Source organism: Triturus cristatus, chromosome 12, assembly GCF_964204655.1.
Source record: "Triturus cristatus chromosome 12, aTriCri1.1, whole genome shotgun sequence".
In the NCBI taxonomy this organism is placed as follows: Eukaryota; Metazoa; Chordata; class Amphibia; order Caudata; family Salamandridae; genus Triturus; species Triturus cristatus.
This window is the reverse complement of record NC_140595.1, coordinates 172,784,512-172,810,018: the sequence shown is the minus strand read 5'-3', so window position 1 is coordinate 172,810,018 and position 25,507 is coordinate 172,784,512. Positions and strand designations below refer to the sequence as shown.

Below are 25,507 nucleotides of genomic sequence, written 5' to 3'. Positions count from 1 at the left end.
ACAAATGGCAAAAGACTTTGTCCTTTTCTATCTTGGCGTGGATGGCACTGTGCTAATCCTATGCTTAAAGATTTTGATAGAAAAACAGACATTTGAGGTGAGCAGATCTAGAGTGTCGCTGGTGTTGAGAGTGCTCCATACAGGAGCTGCTTTCCACCTAAACTTGAGAACTACCCAGAGTTCTCTGCTTCTTTTTTGCATAATTTATTCGTCACTCTATGCCTGAAAGGGTATTTCTTTGACTTATACTGGGTGCTCCCTTGTGTCTGGACAAAGCTATACCTCTCTGAAGAGCTCTAATTAGAGCGAAACACTGTGTCATTGGTTGCTTTTACTCATTTCAGGTTGGCTTGATTGGTATTTTACCAACTCAAAGCTGTAATACTGTGTCTGGAGTGGTAATTGGCTTTTGTCATTTTACAGCTCGGCAAGGACAGCACTGTGCTAGTCCTATGCTTAAATACTTTGCTGTACAAATGGCAAAAGACTTTGTCCTTTTCTATCTTGGCGTGGATGGCACTGTGCTAATCCTATGCTTAAAGATTTTGATAGAAAAACAGACATTTGAGGTGAGCAGATCTAGAGTGTCGCTGGTGTTGAGAGTGCTCCATACAGGAGCTGCTTTCCACCTAAACTTGAGAACTACCCAGAGTTCTCTGCTTCTTTTTTGCATAATTTATTCGTCACTCTATGCCTGAAAGGGTATTTCTTTGATATATATATATATATATATATATATTCACTGAAAAAACCATAGGTTTCAGACATGTTATAGTTAGCGGAAATTTTACTGATAAAAAACCAATGAAATTCCCCCGTTATAGTTAGTGCAGGCTACTATAATTCACGCGACCGCAATCCTCTGTTGATGCTAATACTGTATTTAGACACTTTTTGCCCATGTCTTCTTCCATACATTTTTAGCTATACATATATTACAAATATTTTTTTTTTCATAAAGACACATATGTCATCAGCAGAAGATTGCGGTCGCGTGAGTTATAGTTGCCTGCACTAACTATAACGGGGGAATTTCATTGGTTTTTTATCAGTAAAATTTCCGCTAACTATAACATGTCTGAAACCTATGGTTTTTTCAGTGAATTTGCAAGGTTTTTTAAATGCTAATTCCTAACTATAACGTGTGTGAAACCTATGGTTTTTTCAGTGAATTTGTACGGTTTTTTAAATGCTAAGTTACTTTACGCCATTCGTGGCGTGCACGCCCACTTAACGCAGTTCGTTCCGTGCGCGCACGGTGCGCTTCGCGCACCGTGCGCGCACAGTGAGCACGCGGTGCGCTTCGTGCACCGCGCGCCCACTTTACGCAGTTAGTGCCGTACACGCAAGGTGGGCACGCAGTGCGTACGCGCACCGCGTACCCACTTTACGCACCGTGCGCACATGGAGGACATATTATGCGCTTCCTTGTGATAGGTAATCTGTTAAATTTAATTTGTAAGTGATGACAATAATATGCCATGCACAGAGAGTGTTTTTTTTTTTTTATTAAAATTTTTAGCGTAAGCGCACCGTACGCGTACGGTAAGCGTAATCGGCGAAATTTTCAAAAAATAAAAATTTACTGTTTTTGGCCTTGGGGGATCTTTGAGGACTCAACTAACATGGCTATGTGCATGGGCGCTGTCTAAACAGCCCCTTTATATGTTTTTTGCCTTTGTTTACAGCCCCCCCCCTCAGAGTGCGAGAGAGAAAATGGCGGCCGCCGCTTCCTGGTTTCGACCGATTCGAATGTTTACTTAGATGTAACAGCCAATCAGAATCGCGCTCGCGCACGCCACCGTACGCGTACGGTAAGCTTACGGTAAGCGTACCGTAAGCTGGCTCAGATATATATATTGATTTAAAGGCTATTTTCTCAGAATCTACTGAACAGATTTACACCAAACCTACAAAAGGCACTTCCTTGACCTGAGGACTACCTCTCTGCCAAATTTCTAGTAATTCTGTTCAGCCGTTCGGGCTGTAGCCCTGTCTAAAGGTCCTATGGAAAAATGCATGGGAAAAACGCGTTTTGGGACCCCCCTTTTATCTCAGCCCCCGCTTGACGAATCCCCCCGAGACTTTCAGGGTAGGAGCGGAGCGTAGCGCCCCACCTATTTTGAGAAATTCGCGAGGATTCGTCGACCGGCGCCAAAGTTATTCAAAATAGAATGTTGCGGATTTCCTATGGAAACAGGGTCCTAACTATAACTACCTACTGGCGACTGCCAGTAGGTAATATATATATATATATATATATATATATATATATATATATATATATATATATATATATATATATATATATATATATATATATATATATATATATATATATATATATATATATATATATATAGCTCTCAATGCAGAACCCATCCAGGGTAATATTTTAGCGCAGGGACTGCAAGCCCCAGAAAGCAAAGCGAAGAAGAAGCCCATTGGAGGGCGATAAATTGCTAATTAAGAGACTGCCTCCCTACGCATCTGCACACAGAGCAAGCCACGACCCGTGATCAAGGAGCAGGAGCTCCGAAACATGTTGGGTGAGGCGAGGAAATATCCGGATGTGTCTGCTGATTGCCGAATAAAGACTCCTTCGTGAAAACTGGGGTCAGCCTTTTCATTGTGTGCGTCTCCGCATATGGGCAACCTTGGGATGAATATATACCGGCCAGCCTCGATCGGGGAGACAGCACCACTGTGTACACCACGGACTGCCGATTCCCGATATACGGGAGTTCTTATGACAGGATGACAAGGGGCAACATTTTCGTCAGCAGGTGCATTGGAGGCTCTATCAAGAGTTTGAAAACATAGCTCTCAATGCAGAACCCATCCAGGGTAATATTTTAGCGCAGGGACTGCAAGCCCCAGAAAGCAAAGCGAAGAAGAAGCCCATTGGAGGGCGATAAATTGCTAATTAAGAGACTGCCTCCCTACGCATCTGCACACAGAGCAAGCCACGACCCGTGATCAAGGAGCAGGAGCTCCGAAACATGTTGGGTGAGGCGAGGAAATATCCAGATGTGTCTGCTGATTGCCGAATAAAGACTCCTTCGTGAAAACTGGGGTCAGCCTTTTCATTGTGTGCGTCTCCGCATTTGGGCAACCTTGGGATGAATATATACCGGCCAGCCTCGGTCGGGGAGACAGCACCACTGTGTACACCACGGACTGCCGATTCCCGATATACGGGAGTTCTTATGACAGGATGACAAGGGGCAACATTTTCGTCAGCAGGTGCATTGGAGGCTCTATCAAGAGTTTGAAAACATAGCTCTCAATGCAGAACCCATCCAGGGTAATATTTTAGCGCAGGGACTGCAAGCCCCAGAAAGCAAAGCGAAGAAGAAGCCCATTGGAGGGCGATAAATTGCTAATTAAGAGACTGCCTCCCTACGCATCTGCACACAGAGCAAGCCACGACCCGTGATCAAGGAGCAGGAGCTCCGAAACATGTTGGGTGAGGCGAGGAAATATCCGGATGTGTCTGCTGATTGCCGAATAAAGACTCCTTCGTGAAAACTGGGGTCAGCCTTTTCATTGTGTGCGTCTCCGCATTTGGGCAACCTTGGGATGAATATATATATATATATATATATATATATATATATATATATATATATATATATATATATATATATATATATTACCTACTGGCGGTCGCCAGTAGGTAGTTATAGTTAGGACCCTGTTTCCATAGGAAAACCGCAACATTCTATTTTGAATAACTTTGGCGCCGGTCGACGAATCCTCGCCAAATTTTCAAAATAGGTGGGGCGCTGTGCTCCGCTCCTACCCTGAAAGTCTCGGGGGGATTCGTCAAGCGGGGGCTGAGATAAAAGGGGGGTCCCAAAACGCGTTTTTCCATGCATTTTTCAATAGGACCTTTAGACACAGCTACAGCCCGAACGGCTGAACAGAGTTAAATGAAATTTGGCAGAGAGGTAGTCCTCAGGTCAAGGAAGTGCCTTTTGTAGGTTTGGTGTAAATCTGTTCAGTAGATTCTGAGAAAATAGCCTTTAAATCAATATATATATCTGAGCCAGCTTACGGTGCGCTTACGGTGCGCTTACCGTACGCGTACGGTGACGTGCGCGAGCGCTATTCTGATTGGCCGTTAGATCTGAGTAAACATTCGAATCGGTCGAAACCAGGAAGCGGCGGCCGCCATTTTCCCTCTCGCACTCTGACAGGGGATTGAAAAACAAAGGGCAAAAACATGTAAAGGGGCTGTTTTGACAGCCCCCAAGCACCTAGCCATGTTGAGGGAGTCCCCAACGATCCCCCAAGGCAAAAAATGCAATTTTATTTTTTTCGAAAATTTCGCCGATTACGCTTACCGTACGGTAAAAAAAATTACAAAAAAAAAAAAGTATCCACACTCTCCCCACCCCATGTGCAAATGGTGCCCGAAGGGCACCATTTGTGCATTGCATATCACAGCCAAGAAAAACTAATATATTATCTGTCACAACGATGCTCATCATATGTCCTCCATGTGTGCACGGTGCGCGAAGCGCATCGTGCATTCATGGCCCATCTTGCGTAACGTGGGCACGCGGTGCGCGAAGCGCACCGCGTGCTTACTGTGCGCGCACGGTGCGCGAAGCGCACCGTGCGCGCACAGAACGAACTGCGTTAAGTGGGCGCACACGCCACGAATGGCGTAAAGTAACTTAGCATTTAAAAAAACGTACAAATTCAATGAAAAAACCATAGGTTTCACACACGTTATAGTTAGGAATTAGCATTTAAAAAACCTTGCAAATTCACTGAAAAAACCATAGGTTTCACACATGTTATAGTTAGCTGGACATTTTACTGATAAAAAACCAATGAAATTCCACGTTATAGTTAGTGCAGGCAACTATAACTCACGCAACCGCAATCCTCTGCTGATGACATATGTGTCTTTATGAAAAAAAAAAATTTGTAATATATGTATAGCTAAAATTTAATGGAAGAAGACATGGGCAAATAAGTGTCTAAATACAGTATTAGCATCAGCAGAGGATTGCGGTTGCGTGAGTTATAGTTGCCTGCACTAACTATAACGTGGAATTTCATTGGTTTTTTATAAGTAAAATGTCCAGCTAACTATAACATGTGTGAAACCTATGGTTTTTTCAGTGAATATATATATATATGTATATATATATATAACGAGCAATAATATCCTTAAGAGGGGAACAACTTGTGCTGGTGCCGGCGTCGAGGAAAGGACCTGTCCCCGTAGAAATTTCATAAAGCAATTGAAAGGAAACGCCGCACTCGCTCCAGTGTAGTCAGTTGATGTTTATTGACTACATAGCTCTTCACCTACGCGTTTCAAGCTGAACACAGCTCCTGGTCACGGTAGTTTTACAAGTCTTTTTTCAATTTCCTCATTTTATACCAACATGTCACATGAGCTGATAGTGGTGCATTGTGGACTAGGTAGTCCATACACTGTTATAATGGCATTTGGTCAGTTGTATGGGTTCATATCTGTAATCATTGTTCATAATAAATTATGTTAGATTGTTCATATTAAATTATTTGGCCTAAGTGGCCAAACATGAGCAAAATTGAATTCATTAAATTACGGCATTTAGCATGGTTGCTAATGTCTGCTCGTATTGTTGCTCATAGTGTTGGGGGCTGAGTGCCCAATTATTACATGAAAAATGAAACCAATCAACAACAAAATTAGTATACCAATAACTTAGCATATACATCTATTCACTCAAAGAGAAAGAAAAAGAAGAAAGGAAGAAGGAAGGGTTGTGAGGAAAAGATGGGAACAAGAAGTGGGAAGAAAAAGGAGAAGAAAAGAGAAAGAAAAAAGATAAGTTAAGGAAACATGGTACAAAATGGAAGAGGAGAGAAGTTGAATTGTAGCAATCCTTAGATTTCATTAGGCTTGTAGGTACAAAGTTCTACAAATGTACATGCATCTCCTCATCTCCATTAAGCCCAAACGGATTTTTGGTTTTGAACCGAATTATGAGTTTAGATTCTAATCGTCGCAATTTCTGAGTTCTATTGCCTCCTCTTACATGATTGGGTATCAATGCAAGACCTGAATATTTGATGTCCAACCAAGTCTTGCCCTCATGTTGCTGAATGTGCTTTGCTATTGCATAGGTGTTTTTTTTATTCTGAATAGCTCGGATATGTTCCAATATACGTTTTTTCAACGGACAAATTGTTGATCCTATGTATCGTTGGCCACAACAACATTCAATCAAATATACGACGAATTGGGATTCACACGTGATGGTGCCCTTGATTTAAAAGGTTTGGCCTTTGGGGTCTTTGATTGTTTGTAGATTTTGTCCCACTCTACAAGCCTTGCATTTCAGGCATTTGGTGAATCCTTTTTGTCTTTTTTGAAGCCAGGTCTCTGTTTTTTTGGTCTCAAAATGGCTGTGAACCATATATATATACAGACCAGGGTAGCTGTGAGTATGGAAACGCGTTAATGTAACCTCTTCAGCCTCAATAAAATTGGCGAATTAACCAGCGCCCTGAGTGCCGTGCTTCTTCGTGATCAAGGTAAAGATTGCTGGAATATATATAGATATATATATATATATTAATCACATGAACGCGTAGGTGGGGAAGAGGAAAAGGTCATTAAAACTGAGCTGATAAATCCAAGAGGAGTGCGGCGTTTTTTCTTCATGTGATTGATAAAATTGCGAGGTTGTCCTTACCTCGCCGTCGGCTCCAGCTATGAAGAGCTCCTCCCGCAGGGACATTTTGCTGTATATATATATATATATATATATATATATATATATATATATATATATATATACATACACATCCAACACAAACTTCTCCGTGATAGGGGGCCCCCAACCCAGTCAGGGCGGCCTCGGACATGCAGGAACGGAGTGTCCTGCTGCTTGCACCCAGCAACATAAAAAATTCAACTGAGGCTCGACTTCAGAGACAAAGTGCTTTAATAGTGCAGGGCGGCAGCCAATCAATTACTTCCAGACGCGTTTCAACTGTTCATTCAGTCTTAATCATTGGGGAGCCTTCTCTGGTAACCAATGGGGATGCACTACCTGGTGTCTCAATCCTCCATTTCCCAGGATGCACTGTGGAAGCGCAATGCAAAATTCTTTTCAAGCTGCCAAGCAATTGTCTTATGTAAATTATTTCTGTGCATGGCAGTCTTGTATTACAAATTGATTTGTACACTCACAGGGCATCCTTGCTCGTTGTGCTGCCACAGATGAAATGTCATTTAGAAAGCACCCGTCTCCAAAGCCATCTTTAGGAAGTAGAATACTCCCCAAGCAAACCCAATTATTGTAGTAACTAAATTGAAAGTGATCTCCGTTATATGAGACTTACCCACGCAAATGACAAATGGTTTGTAAATTATGTTTAAAATGCTGATCAAAAGCTTCCTTTCATTGGAATTTGGTGATTTTTTCGATAATCATCTACATATACCAGAACATACTGTATGAGTAATGAAAGAGTAAAAGGATGCTATAAATAGTAAAAGAAAATGGTTTCTCGCGTATGTAATCAAGACTGCGAAGTCATTTCATTTCAAAATCTTTATTCGGCTATTAAAGAAAAACAGCCATAAAAGTACAGACAATAAAATACATCTAAAAAAGAATAAACATATAGTTTACAATGCCAATTATTAAGAGCAATTAATTTCTTGAAATTATAACAGAATGCTTTTCCTTGCGTTAATCGATTTCAGGATGAACAGGGCGACATTGTAACATGTTAGCGGATCCAGGGACATCTTAACGATTTTGGGGACCCTGGGCCAAATGTATTTTGGGTGCCCCTGTTCTGAACACTTTGAATTTATGATCAGGTTTCAGCTCTTTCATGCCCTTATCAGCCAGGTCACTGACAGGCACACTCATCCAGATTCTAAATGTGTTTACATATACTATTCAAGGGGGGAAACAACCATTACAACGCACTACATTTACAACGCAGTCATTACAACGCAACAGCCTTTACATCACATGACATGACAACGCAGCCATTACAACGAATGTCACTACAACGCACGCTATTACATGTATGTAATGGGGAATAGTAATTTTTAACCCTACACTATCCAACACTTACCTTACTGTTGCACTCATTAGAGTGGGAATAGTAATTTTTACCCCAACACCATACAACACTTACCCTACTGTTGCACTCACTGGAGTGGGAATTGTAATTTTTACCCCTACACTATCCAACACTTCCCCTACTGTTGCACTCACTGGAGTTGGAATAGTAATTTTTACCCCTACACTATCCAACACTTACCCTACTGTTGCCCTAAAAGTATTATGCGTTGTAATGGTATGCGCTGTGATGGCATGCGTTGTAAAATCAAGCGTTGTAATGGATGTTGCGATGCAAAAACCGTGTTGTAAAGGCATGCGTTGTAAATGTTTGCCTTGTAACGTGTTCTATTCATTCAAGGGTAGTGTCAGGTGTTTTCATTATTGTAACAGAGCAGGAGCTCATTAATATTACTGCAAAACTCTATGACATCCTCACATTTCTCATGTGTGAGGTCCTGTTTTGATCTAAAAGAAAATGTATTATGAATATTACATTAAACATAAAAACAACATTCCTCTGCATAATGTCTTTGATAGTCTCTCAGACATCAACCACATAAAAAATTAATGTAATGGATCAGTATTTAAAACAATCTGTTTAGGAATTATTCAGGGTCATCAGGGCAGACTCTGCAGAACAGAGCTGAGTCTATCCTGGGCCAGAGGCTAATTTGCCCATGCATTAAAACGTCTCTGAATGGATCCTCTAGTGTCACCAAGAATTTCATAGCTAGTTTGTATGACTTGATATTGTGAACAGCAAACAAAGGTTTGAGATAAAAACATCTAAAATTACGATAAAAATTACAGAATAATAAAAAGTGCAATGTGCTTTGTTTACTGTTGTTGTCACACGAACATGGTCCATATCACAAGGACTTCATTTTCGGAAATGGGACAAGGCAATGGGCAATGCCGCATCTTAATCTCAATAGCACAAAACGATGCTGTACATAGGTCACATATGACAAATAGTTATTAGCTCCCTCCTTTAAATTAAAGGACTTACATAAGGGAACGGTCGGTTTATTCAACTCAGATTTTAATCTAAGGTCACGCCTTTGTTGCAAGAAGGAGTCTTTGATCTCTTTCTTTGTAAAGGACAATATGTTTGTTGTGTCCGACCATACTGATAAATTAAGCACATTTCCTAATGTGGCATTAATATATAATAACCATGGAATTCTTAACTTATTGTTCAAATTTAAACAATCTAAAATGATTGACCTGGTAAAAGCCATCTCTTCCCGCCTCCAAACTGAAGCCCATAATAACAATGGTCTAGCCATTAAGGAATCTGCTAAAACTCAAAGCCCCATCTCATAAAGTACAATGGAATTTGAAACAGAGGATGGTAAATACAACAGATGTTTTAAGAAGAAATGTTCTTCTGTTTGCAGTGCCGAGCTATTAGCGTAGCTCCAAAGACCTGCCCCATGGAGGGCTGTGCTTACTCCTTTAGCTTTATAAATGGCTACCATTTCGTTGGTCGATCGATTTCCTAATTTTGAGGAGAATTAAAAAATCCCTTGGGTGACCCTGCTCATTTTAGCTCTGGTATTTAAAATATGTTGGGTCCATGTGCCATTTCCTGAAAATAAAATACCAAGGCAGCAGGAGTTCACTGTGTGTATTGGGGTGCTATCAATAAAAAAGGTTTTACAAGGTTTCTGTTTGGCCCCGCAAATCATGGTGAATGTTTTTGATTTGTTGATTACCATTTTCCTTTGTGTCATAAAATCTGAGAAACCATCCATCAGTCTCTGGAGGCCTAGTGGGGTCTGTGCTAGTAGTACTACATCATTCCCATATAACAGTAGAGGTATTGGACGACTAGCCACCCTCGGGGTGTCAGCCTGTATCGTTTGAAAATAGTAGTTAACTCCATTATTAAAGAGGGAAAATAAAATTGGCGCTAACACACACCCTTGCCGTATGTCCCGCCCTACTTTAAATTTGGATGAACATGCACCCTGGGGGCCACAGCGGACTTGGCTGGTTAGGTTCTCATACAAATGGGAAAGGAACCCAACAATCGCACGAGGAGCTCCCATAGAGCTCAGAGTTTGACAGAGTAGATTATGGTCGACTAAATCAAATGCACTACTCAGATCAGCAAAGCATAAGTACAAAGTGCCTGCCTTTGCCATAGTATACTTGCCGATAAGTAACTCTAGGTTAATGCATTGTTCAATTGTCCCAAGTCGTTTCCTAAACCCATACTGCACAGGGTTTAGGATAGAATACTCCTGCGCCCATTCCTCCAATCTCACTATTAAAACCCTACTCATAACTTTCAAAGCAGTATCTAGAAGCGAAATGGGGCGGTAATTTTTAGGATCTGTTTTGTTCTCTTTTTTGTATATGGGTACAATATTGGATTAGCCCCATGTCTGAGGTATTGTATCAGTTGCAGCTGAATTAAACACTCTAGTTAAAATAGGCCCCATAATCTAGGTGTGGATTTAAAAACGTCAACTGGGACGCCATCATGGCCTGGTGCCCATCCCCTGCACTCCCCTGAATGGCGTGGAGTACTTCTTCATTAGTAATATTCAGGGGAGGGGGCCTCCCTTCACAATGCTCCAGGTCAACCCCCCCCCCCCACCAGTGTCTTCCCATTGTTGCTAAAACTCCCGGTAAAATGTGTCATCAATTTGTCTGAGGGAATAAAGGATCAACATTTTGGGATGTCATCATTCTCCTGGAAGGGGGCATTTACTGTATCCCAGAAAAGTTTGTTATTCCTAGTTTTTACAGAATTAGCCAGATTTTCCCACGCTTCAATCTGTAGTTTGTTTTTCCGGGCAGCTATGGCTAATTTATACTCGCTTCCTAGGGATTTAATGATTGACATATCTCGTGGTGATTTAGACAATACAGACTTTAAAACTTGTAATGCTTTAGTGCAAGTACCATTGAACCATCCTTTTTTATTATTGCCTGATGTACCTGTCTGCCTGGTTAAAAGTGATTTAATGGATATTTTAATACAGTGAAAATTTGCAATCACTATATTTGGAAGGATCTCATCCTGAAGACAATAGGCTATTTCTCGATGGTTAGACACTATTATTTGCTGCATAGTCAAACATGGGTCGACACCAGTCCACTTGATTCTAACGCCGTTTGTCCTAAAAGGGTTCATATAATTGACTATGTCATATACTTCACTTCTTTGGCCCCAGAAAAAAACAATAGGATGAGTAAGTTATGGTCACTAAATATGGAGGGAAGAGGTGTGGTGCCGCGGCCAGGGCGACTGACTCCGGAATCTGGGGATCACGGTTTGATCCCCGGCACCGGCAGCAGATAAACCCAGCACGATGTGACTCTGGGCAATAGCTTGCTTAATCTTCCCGACGGCCCCCAGCGCCTAGAGACCCTTACGGGTGATTGTTTGCGCTTTACAAATGTGGAGGGAACAATGCTAGGGTTGCCACACCTGCAGATAGCAGAGGCAGACACTAGTATATGATCAATGATGGAGTGCATATTTCTCCCTGTAAAGGTTGGCAGTAAGTTGCCATTAGGACCACGGCCCCCCCTGAGTAGGTGGAAATCGCATTTGGAGATTATCCAATTTAGGGCTTCTCCATACTCATTATGGCAGAAATTGTCATTTCCCTCTGCATCAATGTAAATGTGACTGCATGCCTGAGTGTTAGGTACATCACATGCCTGTATATTAAAGTCTCCTGCCCATAGCAATACATAATAGCAAATTGAGGCTAAGAATAGCATATTGAGGCTAAGAATGTTTCGAGGGCACGATCAAGAGCTGTTACCACATTAGTGAGTGTGGAATCAAAAATGTTGTTGTAAAAATGTACAACTATCAGATCTTTTACTCCTTTTTTGCTAAGCCACAACATCTGTATGTGGGGTCCCACTAATGCACTTTTTTGACTTTGATAGAAATATTATTGGAGATAAGTATCTGTAGTCCCCCTTTTGCTTGCCCTGCTTGTGACCCTATGCTGCAAAAAAATGTTAAGAGTATTCTTCTACGTGTACAGGGCTTATGCACCAGGTTTCTTTTAAGCATATAATGTTGTAGCTAGATATGGTATTAACCCAGTCAATGTTCCCAACCTTCTTTAGTAGCCCATTCATGTTCCAGGTTACAAACTCAAACCCTTCCATAGGGGGTCGTCCAACAGGCTCAGTATCTGTTACCCTTGTGGGTATAATATTAACTCTAGAGGTGTCTTTGCCAGATGCCTCAACAACCGTAGCTTCAACTAGCCCACCAATAGCGGGTGCATGTGTGGTGTATGAGAGGTCACTCTGCGAAAGCTGGCTTATCTGGCTGATAATAGGAATCATTGTGGAAACCCCTCTCTGATAACTCCTGGGGTCCCCAGCATGACCTTGTTCAGAGCTAAGTCAGTAGTCTGCTCAGAGTCTCATATCTATTGGGCACTGCAAAATCCTGATCATGTTGCTAGTACAAGATTGTGGTATCCCTCTTCTCTGTAAATTTGGGAGGCCCTTTGAGCATTGCTCTAAGCCCTTCAGGTGACGGTAAAAAAAAAACTAATGGAAGTATACCCATGGCTTGTGTATCTATGGTTGGTACCCCCATCATTTTATGAATACCACTGGTGGTTTTCAGGCTTCTGAAATTAATTATAACACAATCACCACTAAGATTTCCTTCCAGTGGCCCAATCCACCCCACTTTCCTTGTAAACAGGATTTCCTGCGCTCTACTCGGGGAGAATAGATGTCTAGAGCTAAGCCAGTGGACCACCTTATTGTTCAGACATTCGATGGTTTCCCTGACTCCTGACTTTAATGGGGGGACATTCACTAATACTGCCACATATGGGCAGCTGGCAAGTTGATGGTGACTAGCTCTTGTAAGGGTGCATTGGTGTTGGGAGTGTGTGTATTTAAGCTTCTTTGATTTTGGTTCAGAGCAGATATCCTGGTAGGTTTACCAATAGACTCTTGAATATTTATGCCCAACATCCCCTCTTGACTGGGGTAACTCAGAGACTCGGCGTGAGGACGTATGCCACCTAAGTCGCTACTCAAACCAGTGGCTATTATTCGGGGCCTTTGGTCCAATGGCGTTTTACCCAGATCAATAGCCATTTTCAGTTCCTCCTCCACCTCGTCCAGTCTTTCTTTGAGGGGGCTTAATAAGCTACTAATATCAGATGTTAGTTTATTCCAGAATGGTGCCCGTGTCTGATTGTCCATAGAGTTAGTTCCTTGTTCACCCCCTCTCGCTCCCCCGCACAGCGAGATCAATTCATCTGAGGATCTTAAGGCAGCAGGTATTTTGTGCTGTGTCTTCCGTTTCCGTTTGGCTGCAGGTTGACGGGCTATGTTCGATATTTTAGCTGCTCGTAAAATTACTGATCCCGGGGCAGCAGGATTAGGGCCCCGGGTGGGACAGTTAGTGTCGATGTTTACCCAAGAACTTTGCTTGGACATCCTATACTGGCCAATCGTGGTGAGAGACCATCACCATTCTGCCAGGTCAATTTCTTTAGATAAGGCCCCAATCGCACGGGCTAAGAAGATGTCTATAGTAGTCCGTTTGGGGATGCTGACTTGCTCGGTCGATGGCTTCCCACCACCCCACCTTTCGTTTGCCCATATTTGCTATTTGGACTGTTAGAGTTAAAAATAGTCAAGTACATAAAGAAGAAGGAAGAAATCAAATGTACTCCACTCCCGTTCTCGATAGTTCTCAATGGTTCTCAGATGGCATCCTTTGCCGGTGATGTGAAGACCATTCCGCTCCGCGAAATGAAACCAAGGGACTGGGCCCCGCCCAGCCTCTTCCGGCCGCGGACGGGCGCAGATGGTCCCGCCCGTGTCCCATGCTGCGGGAGTCTGCTGCCCCTCTTGAGCGCCTCAGGCGCGAGCGGGAGGGCAGAGCTCGTGGTGGCGGCTCCTGCCGCAAGTGATTCTGGGGTTTGAAGTTCTCCGGTTTGCTGCTGGTGTCCTGAGCTGCAGGAGTCTGCTGCCCCTCTTGAGCGCCTCCAGGTGCGAGCGGGAGGGCAGAGGTCGCGGTGGCGGCTCCTGCCACAAGTGATCCTGGGGTTTGAAGTCCCCCGGTTTGCTGCTGGCGTCGAAATATGTCATTGTGTTACATTTTTTGTGTTGAAATCCTTTTCGCAGTACCGCCGTTTTGCACTGTGAAAAACAGCATTGCGCATTCTGTTCGTCCCATGCGTTCGTAGTAAGTCTATACTTCAAATTGCATGTGGGACATTTTGTACGCGAATAGCTCATAATTATGCAACGTGGAGTAATTTCGGGAATTTCACACAACAAGCGTAACATAAACCTCCCGCAATGATGTGAATTTCGCCAGCGTAATTTAAATATCAGCCAGTCCTAGAAATATATGAGGCAGAGCGAGCACCCAGCATTTGCCCTCCTATCTTTTATGTGTGTTTTGTCTTCTTCAGGAAACATTTAGATTGAGAAGGCAGATTATCCTGTCCTCCCTTCCTGTAATAATCCTTCTTCTGACTGCAGGAAGCGTTTGCTGACTGACAGTAATAACCTGCCTGGCTGCAAAACAAATTGTTTACCAGCGAAAGCGAGGTGCTGTGGTCTGTGCAGTGTTTTCTCTTCTCCACGGCAGGGAGCATCTCTGTAATAGCCCTGTCTTTCAAAGATGGCGAACAAAGCTCTGCCTGCAGGCATTTGTTGAAAATACCCTTGTGCGGCCTTGCCTCTCAGGTCTGAATACCTGTAGGACCCAGCCATCCTCCTCAGGCATCCTGTGTCTGCTGAATGACTAAACTAGTGCTGCGAAGTGGCATCTGCCAAGCCGGCACCACACCTCACATTTAATTAAACACATTAAAAAAATGCAAATAAATAAATAATTGACATAGCAATAAATACAAGCAAATAAACGAAACCATATTATTATTGTTGTTGCAAGCTTATAATGCCATACATCCTATCAAAATTCCTTGTTTTTCTTTGCCTGCCCCCTTCTTTCTTACTAACCCCGGGCGGAGCTGGCGTAGTGCGACTACGCGGAGGTCCAAGGAGTTGGGAAAAAACTCAGTGGAACTCCGCTCCACCACCCGCCTCCATCCCCCTAATAAAAAATATTTACAAATTAATTTAAAAAGAAATAAAAACACACTTACCTGTACTGCGGCGTCCCCAGGCTGTCCTCCTCCTCTTCCTAGCCGTCTCTCTCCTGCGTAGGACGTACATCTTGCGAGAACTGCGCATGCATAGTTCTCGCAAGATGTACGTCCGATGTAATAGAGAGATGGTGAGGAGGAGAGCAGCCGGTGACGCCGCAGCACAGGTAAGTGTGTTTATTTCATTTTAAATTAATCTGTAAATATTTTTTCATCGGGGGGCGGGAAGCCTATTTAGCAAGGGGGAGGGGGGGGCGGCTAACTCCAAACTGCTGCGGAGTCTGAGTTTTGCCCTATACTCCGCTTTCTCAGCAGAGTGCGGAGTAGGCAAATCTCCGCACACTCTGCTGGCGGAGCGGAGTTCTCTGCTCGCCCATTATTTCTTACCTGCCACTCCACAGCCAATAGCAATGCACAGTTCTCTTCTTGGACATCCAAAAAGGATTACGCCTCAGTGGGTTATGGTCAGTGGTGGGCAGGTGATTAAGGCTTAGAACTCTCTGATTCTTTTTTGTTCCAAAGAATATTATTAACAAATAGGAGGCAGCAAATTGCTCTTCCTTTTCTGGAAAATGTGTATTTTGATACAAAAATGTCTAACTTCTCATCCCTGCACAATTCCTCCAGTGATACTGGCGCGGGTGTACAATTTGGAGTACTATCAACTTACTTTGTCCCGGGAATGGGATATACTGCCACTTTTATGGCTATTCTGCAAAATGATGCACTAGAGTGACACTTAAGTGTGATATTTTGCCACAGAGTTGGGATGCTCTAGTATAGTGATATTGCATCATTATATAATGAGGTATTATTCCACTATATTATTGTATTCCAGACAATATTTGGAAATTCTTTAGATCATTGAATATTTTATCATAATGACCCCATCTTTTTGAGCAATTTTGAGATATTGAACACAATGGTGAGATAATATCCCACATTTACTGATATCCTGGCAAAAATGTGGCATATACTAAAAAATGATTAGATTATAGCGCAATGACTGAACATTCTGGTACAATGGTGGAAAATTCTGGTAGGATGATCTTATATTCTAGAATGGAGCAGGATATTGTGTGTGGATATGAAATATTTCTAATGCAATTAAGGGATCTTTTGATACCATAATGCTGTGTTGTGGTGCAGAAACTGGATAATCTGGAACAACAATGTGATTTTCTGCCACATTCTACGAAGATGTCATAATATTCTAGCAAAATGTTTATTGAGACTAGTAATCAGATATTCTGGAAAATTCAATTGAAATTATGGAGAGCGATAGGATATGTGGGCACAAGCATGGAATATTTAGGGAAAGTATGTGATATTCTAGAACAATTATCCAATAATCTAGCCGGTAAGTCTATATTTCGTATAGTAATAGTAAGACAATCATAGGGTTTTCTGGGAAACTGACTGTACGATTTGATAAATCATGAGATATTCCGGACAATGACTGCATATCCAGGCACCATGATGGCATTGTCTGGCACATCAATCCATTAGTCTGACCAATGGTTGCTTAGTCTGCACTATGATGATATATGCTGAAGAGTGGCGTACATTTCTGACACACTGATGTCAAGGACAGCAGAAAACAAATGGGTGTTAATACTCTAATAAATCTGAAAAGCTGCTAATTAATCTAAGACATTATATTCCACCATTTTTTAACTTGCCTCTGCCAATGCAGACAGACTACGGTTAAACGAATCATGTATGGCCCGCTGCAAAATGGGATATGCGTGTCACAACTACAAGACCAATTTCCCTCTTAACTGGAACGCACATCTTTACCTACTTTTTTTTTTTTTTTAGAGTTTTATATAGCGCGAACTAGACTTGATAAATCAGGTATCAGAGCACTTTACATGAGCACCAGTTTCGTTACAGACTGACACATACGTTTTTTTTTTGTTTGTTAGGCACGGGGAGATTGAGTGATTTGCCCAGAACCACAGGATGTTGAGCGTCGTTGCCGAAACTCGAACCCGGTTCCCAAGATTCGAGGTCGACTGCTCTTGCCGTAAGGCTACATCCTCTTTTGGTTTTTATTTTGAAACAATAATGGGATGTACTTGGACAGTTATTTGATATGCTACTTAGCGAAAGGTTACTCAGACAAATACTGGGATATTCTAGGTAATTATGGGTATTCTGGCACAAAATGGTATATTCTGCTGTGTAATAATTATATTTTTTGTTTCCTACATAAATCAGATAATTCTATATAGTGGTAAGATATTTTGAGTCAGTCGTTGAATATTCTGGTGCAAGGGTAGGAATTTTCTAGCGTGATAATGTTATATGGTAACATAGAATAAGAATATGTTCTTTCAGGTGATGGAATAGTCTGTTCAAGGATGGGATGTCCAGGCACCGTGTGGATGAGACATTATGAACAGCAATGATATACCAGGTTATCGGTGGGATGCTCAGCACCACAATGGTATATTCTTGCATGTGACAGGACATCGCTGAACAGAGAATGAATATTCTGGGCGTTGATAGGACAGTATGGCTTCTGGTGACATAATCAGGTGTAACATTAGTATTTCAGAACCATGAAAGGATAAATGAATAAATATTAGGATATTCTGATGTGCTATATTAGGAAGTAATTAGAGACTGGGGATTTCGAGGGACGAGGCCGAGGGAAAATTAGTTATTTATTTAATTTTCCCTCTGCATCGTCCCTCGAAATCCACCCCACCCAGCCCCACAGCCCCACCGCTGTTACCTGCACGGACCGCGGCTGAGTAATTTTACATTTTAACGTTGAATCAGAATCAGTAATGTCCTATTATGGTACAAAAGCAGAGTATCCTAATTCGGAAATAGGAAAAATAAGCACTGTGGTGGTATATTCAGATCCCGGGTGAGATGCTCTTACCAGAGATGGCATCGTGTTCCACAATATTATGCGCTGGAGAATGAGCAGACATTTTGGCAAGAGATGGTATAGTCTTGCAAGAATGTATGATGGAACCCCGCATGCATTCCCGCACATGCTTTTACAATGCCATCTCTACCCCAGCTGCGGCATTACCACGTGTTATTTTACCACACAAGTCATTACAACGACTTGCCTTGAAGGGGGGGGGGGGCACTGGACTTTGAAATACTATAATTTACTGTTCCAACTCCATTTTACACAACTGTAGGGAAGTTGTTGGACTTAAAATCCAACACCAGACAAACAACGCGTGCCCTACAGCAAGTCGCTGTAACAACTTACGTGGTGAAGTAATGCGTAGTAACGTCGCATGCGGGGTAGTGACTGCCTTGTAAAGGCAGATCATGGTAATGACAATGTGGTAAAGGATGTATCCCTTCCCGCACAGTGACTGAATATTTGTAACACATCAATGCACTAGTTTGTGTGTGCACTCTCTTTAGATTCACTTTCTTACAGCAACATATGATACTTCTACCAATAATAGCCATTTTTCCTGCTAGAATGTTGATGTTGCACAAAGGTGTCTATCATCGACCAGATACTGCTACCCTGACTCTACAGGGCGCTGTTATTCCCTTATTCATTACACATTACTGTCCCACCGTCTGTTATCGCTGTACCAACAAATTTACCATCAGTTATTGTCGCTGCAGAGCACTTTTACATCCTTATGGACTATGTGCACCTTGGAGAAAAATTAAAATAATAAGTGAAAGCTCTACCTCAGTGAAGGGCTGATATGGCACTAAGAAGGGGAGTCACTCTTTCAATGACCTATTCATGGAATCTCCTACAAAGCACACTGAGGGGGATATGTACAAGGAAGTAGCGGAGTGAGGCTTTAGCCGTCATGGCTTAACGCCTCAGTCTGCCACTTCAGAAACGCAAGTCTGCACCATATTTACAACGATATGGTGCACACTTGTGTTTCCCTCTGTGCTGGCGCCACACTTAGCAGATTAAGTGGCTTAACGCTGCCTTGTAAATAAGGCAAGGCCCCTATCACCACGGAAACTCCCCTATCCCCACGGAAACATCACGAAAAGTGACGTTCCAGTGGCGATAGGGGCTTGTAAATATGCCTCTGAGTATCCTCAAAATATAAACAACTCGCTGAGAAGGCAGGTTTACGCCTCGTCTCCAGTGAGAACCCTTTGTCCCCAGTCACCTGGTGAACTAGATTCAAGCTTCTAACCATCACCTCTGAAATGACTTGTTTCAGAGTTTTGTGTTAGGGACTAACCAGTCCTCAGCAGACGCTGAAACAAAATGGCGTAAAAATAAAAACCCTCTCCAATTAATCTACAAGAAGACAATCAGTGCTGGGGGAAGGAATCTGACTTCCCATAGTAGAAGAGAAAATGGCACACCTGTCCCTCAACTGAAAAGAAATCGAAAAACGTCATGTTTGTTTAAGAAATGTCTAAAATCACTCTTCTTTGAGACCCATGAATCCTACTCTCACGCTTTAGACTCTTCAAACTTCAATGTCGTTCTCCATTCCATCTCGCTTACTGCTTGATCACTCTAAAGATGGTGCATTATATAAATACTTTAATTTACCCCCCAAAATATAGACAAGTCAATTTCAGAGGATCCAGTTATAAACTGGCAACAATTCCCAAATCTGAATCCAGGATGACATCACGCAGATCTATGATCACCACACGGTGTTTGCTGAGTTCCAACAGGAGCCTTGGAAAAAGCTTTGCAAGAATTTGTTAAGCCTGGGCAAAGCACTACGCTACGCTCGCGTAGTTTGCGAAGTTTGCACTACTTCGCACTACGCAAATTGCACGTAGCACAGTGCAAACATGTTTGCTTGCTCGCGGTCCTCAACATCAAGTTTGCGACCGCGAGCAAGCAAAATGACATCCCGGCGAGACTTTTTCCTTGTTCGCGATCAGCAACATCAAGTTGCCGATCGCGAGCGTTGAAAATAAACATCCCAGCGAGATTCTCAACGCGGGGAGGTCAGGTTTCTCATTGTGAGTGGTCGCGTATGCTCGCGACCGCTCGCGATGAGAAACTACCAGTCCGTGTTGAGAAAGCTGCCACTCGAGTAAAAATCTACTCAAGCGGCAGAAAACTACAGCTCGCACTGTGCAAGATGCCGTTTTCAATGATTGCACAGTGCCGGATGCTTGTCCGCACTGTGCAATCATTGAAAATGGCATCTTGCACAGTGCGAACAGGGTACTACGCATGTTCACGAAGTGCTACGCGTAGCTCGCGTAGTGCGAAGTGCACTTTGCGTAGCTTCGCGTAGTGCTACTTTGCGAACTACGCCCAGGGTTAGAATATGTGCCACTGAAGTTTGTGCTGACTTACTTTCCATGGACAGAATAATTGTTTAAGCAACACACGCACAAACTTATTCAATCACAGACATCACACACACACGGAACCAAAGAAAAGGCCATTTAAACATAAATGTCATGTGTATATGTCTGTGTATGTTAAAACGTATAGCTATTTATTGCTACTTACACATATATGCATTATTTCACACATTTGCTAATCATGTGTATACTCCTATTTATTCACACACTTAGATGCATTTGATGTTTCTTAAAGATTTACAAATACATTTTTAAACACAGACATGCCCAGATTTATTTCAACAAAAAAAGACAGCCATCCACGCATGTACAAATTCGAATGTATCTATCTGATCTCGATCATTCACGTAGTCAGTTACCCACCATAAACTGAGTGGGTCATTTTTATTACAAATGCAGATTGTGTCTAGGGGTACCTATTGACTGAGAGGCTAAAAGACTTGAGTTGAAATCTTTCCCTTTTGACTAAACTGTGTGATCCTGGACAAATCACCTTATGTCCCTGTTGCCACATTCCTTCTCTGCAAAAAATGAAACGGGTTTCGAACTGCAACAGTGGCAATATTGATTACTATTACAAAACGCAGAGACCTCTGCAAGCGCCTAGAGGGTTGTAATTCACGGTATTAAGCTTAAATAAGGCTCCTCATTTAATAAGTGGTAGTTCATGCCATCAACCACTTGCTGACGCGTTACCATCGCCAGTCACTTCGAGACACAAGAGTTACTACACACACTCGCAGACACCAGCTTGGGTTTTCATTCAAGAACATCCTGCTTAAGGAACTAGCTCTTTCTAATTCATTCATTCATTCATTGACGCTCGCTCCTTGCACGTCATCTTTACTGCAATTTCATGTCAATCTGGTAGACACACGCGTGCCAGTAGGGTGGCATAGATGTTGCTATGGGTCCGGGTTCATGCAAAGAAAGTGCCCCCTTGACTGTTTTTGGGGTAGTAAAATACAGCAATTATCAGGCTTCAATGGGCCCCTCAGGATTCTGAGTCTGGTGCCACTGCACCTGCTGCCCCAACGATAGCCACGCCCCTGCAACGCGTCTACTTCGGCACATATAGCTTTCTGACTCCCAACAGAGATATTCAGTCGTCTATTTTCCCGCGTTTATTTCTACCTCATTCACATATTCACGTTTCATTAAAGCGAGCCCCCTCGTGCATGCATTCCAAGGTGTGCATTGTTACGTCAGAGGGATGGCTGTGTGGGTCAACGCACCGGAAACATAACGCGTGTTCTAGCGTCCAGGTCACAGGTGGGAATGACTCGGCCTTTCATCATTCAGCGCTCGTTAAAAGATGAGCGAGGAAAGCATCTTTTATTAAAGCGCCCGGAGCCAGTCACACGGCGGAGTTTAAACCGTGTGAGGTCGTGAATTATCCATACCCATAGCAGTCACACACTTGAGCTCACACACGCTGAGGGCTGTATGAATTTACATTCAGAATAATCTTACCTTAATGGCTTCAGTAGTTCTCATTAATTCATACATCACATTTTCCCCACCTGCGCTCAGCGGCATGGTCTTATTAAATGATACATTCATCCACCTGCACACACTAATTTGACGAGTCTCGGGTATTCCTATATTAAATCGGAAACGAGCATTTGTGCGTTCATAAACACACTTCTTGGTATGAATTTAAATTTGCTAATAATTCCTCGCTGCCACGAATGCATTTTTTATTTCACATTGTGTGAAACGGACTGACACACTAGTAGGCAAGGACACACAGTCACTCAGTTGAGATCTGTACTGTAATCTCTGGTCCTATGATTCATTCCCCACTCTCCTGGGCTCTGGAGTCAGCAGCCTGCAGGAAACACTGCACCATGCATCATCGTGGAGAGGGTGAGCGAGCTTTAGTCGTGATCCGAAATATACGCCCCCCTCCGAAGCACATTGCACTTTTCACTGTTATTATACGACATAAATCACCTCCACCGGTAGCATTACTTGCTCCCGCTCGAATTTACATATCGTAGCCGCATCGCTTCATTAGCATTCGCTCCTCGAAGTGCAGACCTCGGCCGTTTCTCTTTTTAACTTGCTGCAGAAGTTACATTAGGCGCCACGCCGATGCACATTTTTTTTTACAGTCCCATTAAACCACTCTTGATGTCTATTCCATCGAGGATAATAGACGGTTGGCAAAACATGACACGTCTGGGACATATACTACTAGCTCAATGGCAGGAGGATCATGTGTGTCCGTGGTACAGAAGATCATATGTGTGCAATGTGTGCTTAGAAGCCCCATCCAGGCGCCTGCATCCCATTCGCCCGTTAGAGAAAGAACTTGACTTACCATCTGAGCGAGGACAGGACCGGCTCCCCTCACGCGCCTGTCCCGCGGACGAGCGCAGATCCAATCGATACCTCTCCAGAGACACTCGAGGAGAGGACAGAAATGCGCCGCTCGCAGGCAGAGACGTCCCCCGGCGCTGTCCTTGGCAGGGTACCGGAGAGCCCTGCAGGGTGGCTCGGTCCTCTGCCCCGCGCGCGCTTCAGTGCTGCAATGCCGCTGTAGTAGGCACTGGAGGTCACTCACTCCCGGCAGCGCTCAGTCGCTGCTGCCTCCTCTCCCCCTCCCTCGGTCTCTCTCCCCCCTCCACCTCTCCGTTCTATTTAAAGGTGCACCGCGCCTATCAGACAAAGCCCTGTCGAACATCTGGCCCGCATCCCAGAACCAGGCATACTCGGGCCTGCCCAGTGGGGCCGTTGAATGTCACCACTCTCGCTTTGGTTGCTGCCTGGCCCTGTTTCGTTTTTGGAGTTGCCTTTCATACCCCAACAGACGCCCATAAATCACCAAAAACCCAGAATTTCATTCGGATATAAAGACACTTCTGAAAAGGGCGGGAAACTGATAAACCGTTCTAGAGCTACAGGTGACCAATGCTTTCATTTTCGCTTCAATTGTGAAGAGATGTAATGCTAAAAGATTTTTTAGAGCACTTCTATAAACACACACGATGAACACATGGGCAGAGGAGTCCAGCTTAGGACAAGTATGGTCGGATTCAATAAAGGATTTCAGGCTATCCGCAGCAGACGCATTGCCATTCAATAAATGTAAACAACAAGTATTTTCAAAGTCAGTAGTTATTCAACAAGCATGTCCTATATTTTAACCACCCTGGACCCACATTATATGAATACAACTTCATTTCATAGAGTGCAGTTATTCTAAAAATACGGCATATATTCAGCTATTCTGGACCCACGTTGGACACCTGACATAGATAAATAAAACCTCATTTCATGGAGTGAAATTATTCTAAAAATATGGCGTACATTAATCTCTCCTGGACCCGTGTTAGCCACCCTGTCCCTGAAGTAGACAAGTGACAGACCAGACGGCGGAAATACACTCCAGGAAGGCTGGTACGCTCCGCTACAGCCAATCTTGTTCCAGAATACAGATTCAGCGGGTGCGTCAAGGAGGGCGTGCCTTTTCAATCAAAACGCAGAAATGGAATAATTTACCAGCTCAATTAGGGTCCCAGGCTCACCTGTAAAAGTTTAGATGCCTGGGGGCTGCGCATTAGTAGAAGGCAGACTCCTGGGGCTGCACCCTAGTGTAAGGCAGACTCCTGGGGCTGCGCATTAGTAGAAGGCAGACTCCTGGGGCTACACCCTAGTGTAAGGCAGACTCCTGGGGCAGTAAATTAGTGTAAGGCAGACTCCTGGGATCAGTGCATTAGTGTAATGCAGACTCCTGGGATCAGTGCATTAGTGTAAGGCAGACTCCTGGGGTCAGTGCATTAGTGTAATGCAGACTCCTGGGATCAGTGCATTAGTGTAAGGCAGACTCCTGGGGTCAGTGCATTAGTGTAATGCAGACTCCTGGGATCAGTGCATTAGTGTAAGGCAGACTCCTGGGGTCAGTGCATTAGTGTAAGGCAGACTCCTTTGATCAGTGCATTAGTGTCAGTGCATTAGTGTAAGGCAGACTCCTGGGGTCAGTGCATTAGTGTAAGGCAGACTCCTGGGATCAGTGGATTAGTGTAAGGCAGGCTCCTGGGATCAGTGCATTAGTGTAAGGCAGACTCCTGGGGGAAGAGCTTTAGAGTAAGGCAGACTCCTGGTGCAGCACATTGGTGTAAGGCAGCCTCCTGGGGTCAGTGCATTAGTGTAAGGCAGACTCCTGGGATCAGTGCATTAGTGTAAGGCAGACTCCTGGGGCCAGTGCATTAGTGTAAGGCAGACTCCTGGGATCAGTGCATTAGTGTATGGCAGACTCCTGGGTTCAGTGCATTAGTGTAAGACAGACTCATGGGGGAAGAGCTTTAGAGTAAGGCAGACTCCTGGTGCAGCACATTGGTGTAAGGCAGACTCCTGGGGTCAGTGCATTAGTGTAAGGCAGACTCCTGGGATCAGTGCATTAGTGTAAGGCAGACTCCTGGGGCCAGTGCATTAGTGTAAGGCAGACTCCTGGGGTCAGTGCATTAGTGTAAGGCAGACTCCTGGGATCAGTGCATTAGTGTAAGGCAGACTCCTGGGGGCAGAGCTTTAGAGTAAGGCAGACTCCTGGTGCAGCACATTGGTGTAAGGCAGACTCCTGGGGTGAGTGCATTAGTGTAAGGCAGATTCCTGAGTGTAGCGCTTTAGTGTAAAGCTGTCTCCTAAGGGCAGCGCATTAGAGTAAGGCAGACGCTCAGGGCTGTGTATTAGTAAAAGGCAGACTTTGGGGCTGCATACTAGTGTAGGGCAGACTCCTGGGAGCAGAGCATTCGTGTAAGGCAGGCTCCTGGGGTTTGCACATTAGAGTGAGGCAGAAGCACGGGGCGGTGCATTAATGTAAGGCTGACTCCTGGGACTGCATGTTAGTGTAGGGCAGATTCCTGGGGACAGCGCATTACTGAAAGGCAGACTCCTGGGGACAGCGCATCAGTGTAAGGCAGACTCCTGGGGACAGTGCATTAGTATAAGGCAGACTCCTAGGGCTGC

The 25,507-nt window shown here is 43.6% G+C and overlaps 1 protein-coding gene across 1 annotated transcript in view; it reads right to left on the bottom strand.

The window, feature by feature from the left end:
* LOC146773007 (gonadotropin-releasing hormone II receptor-like) overlaps window positions 1-23,077 on the bottom strand; it is a 329,569-nt gene extending 306,492 nt beyond the window's left edge. Inside the window, exon 1 of the mRNA XM_085639932.1 lies at window positions 22,863-23,077. The gene's annotated coding sequence lies outside the window, so the exon portion shown is untranslated. The remainder of the gene's footprint in view (window positions 1-22,862) is intronic.
* Between the last annotated feature and the right edge of the window lie 2,430 nt (window positions 23,078-25,507).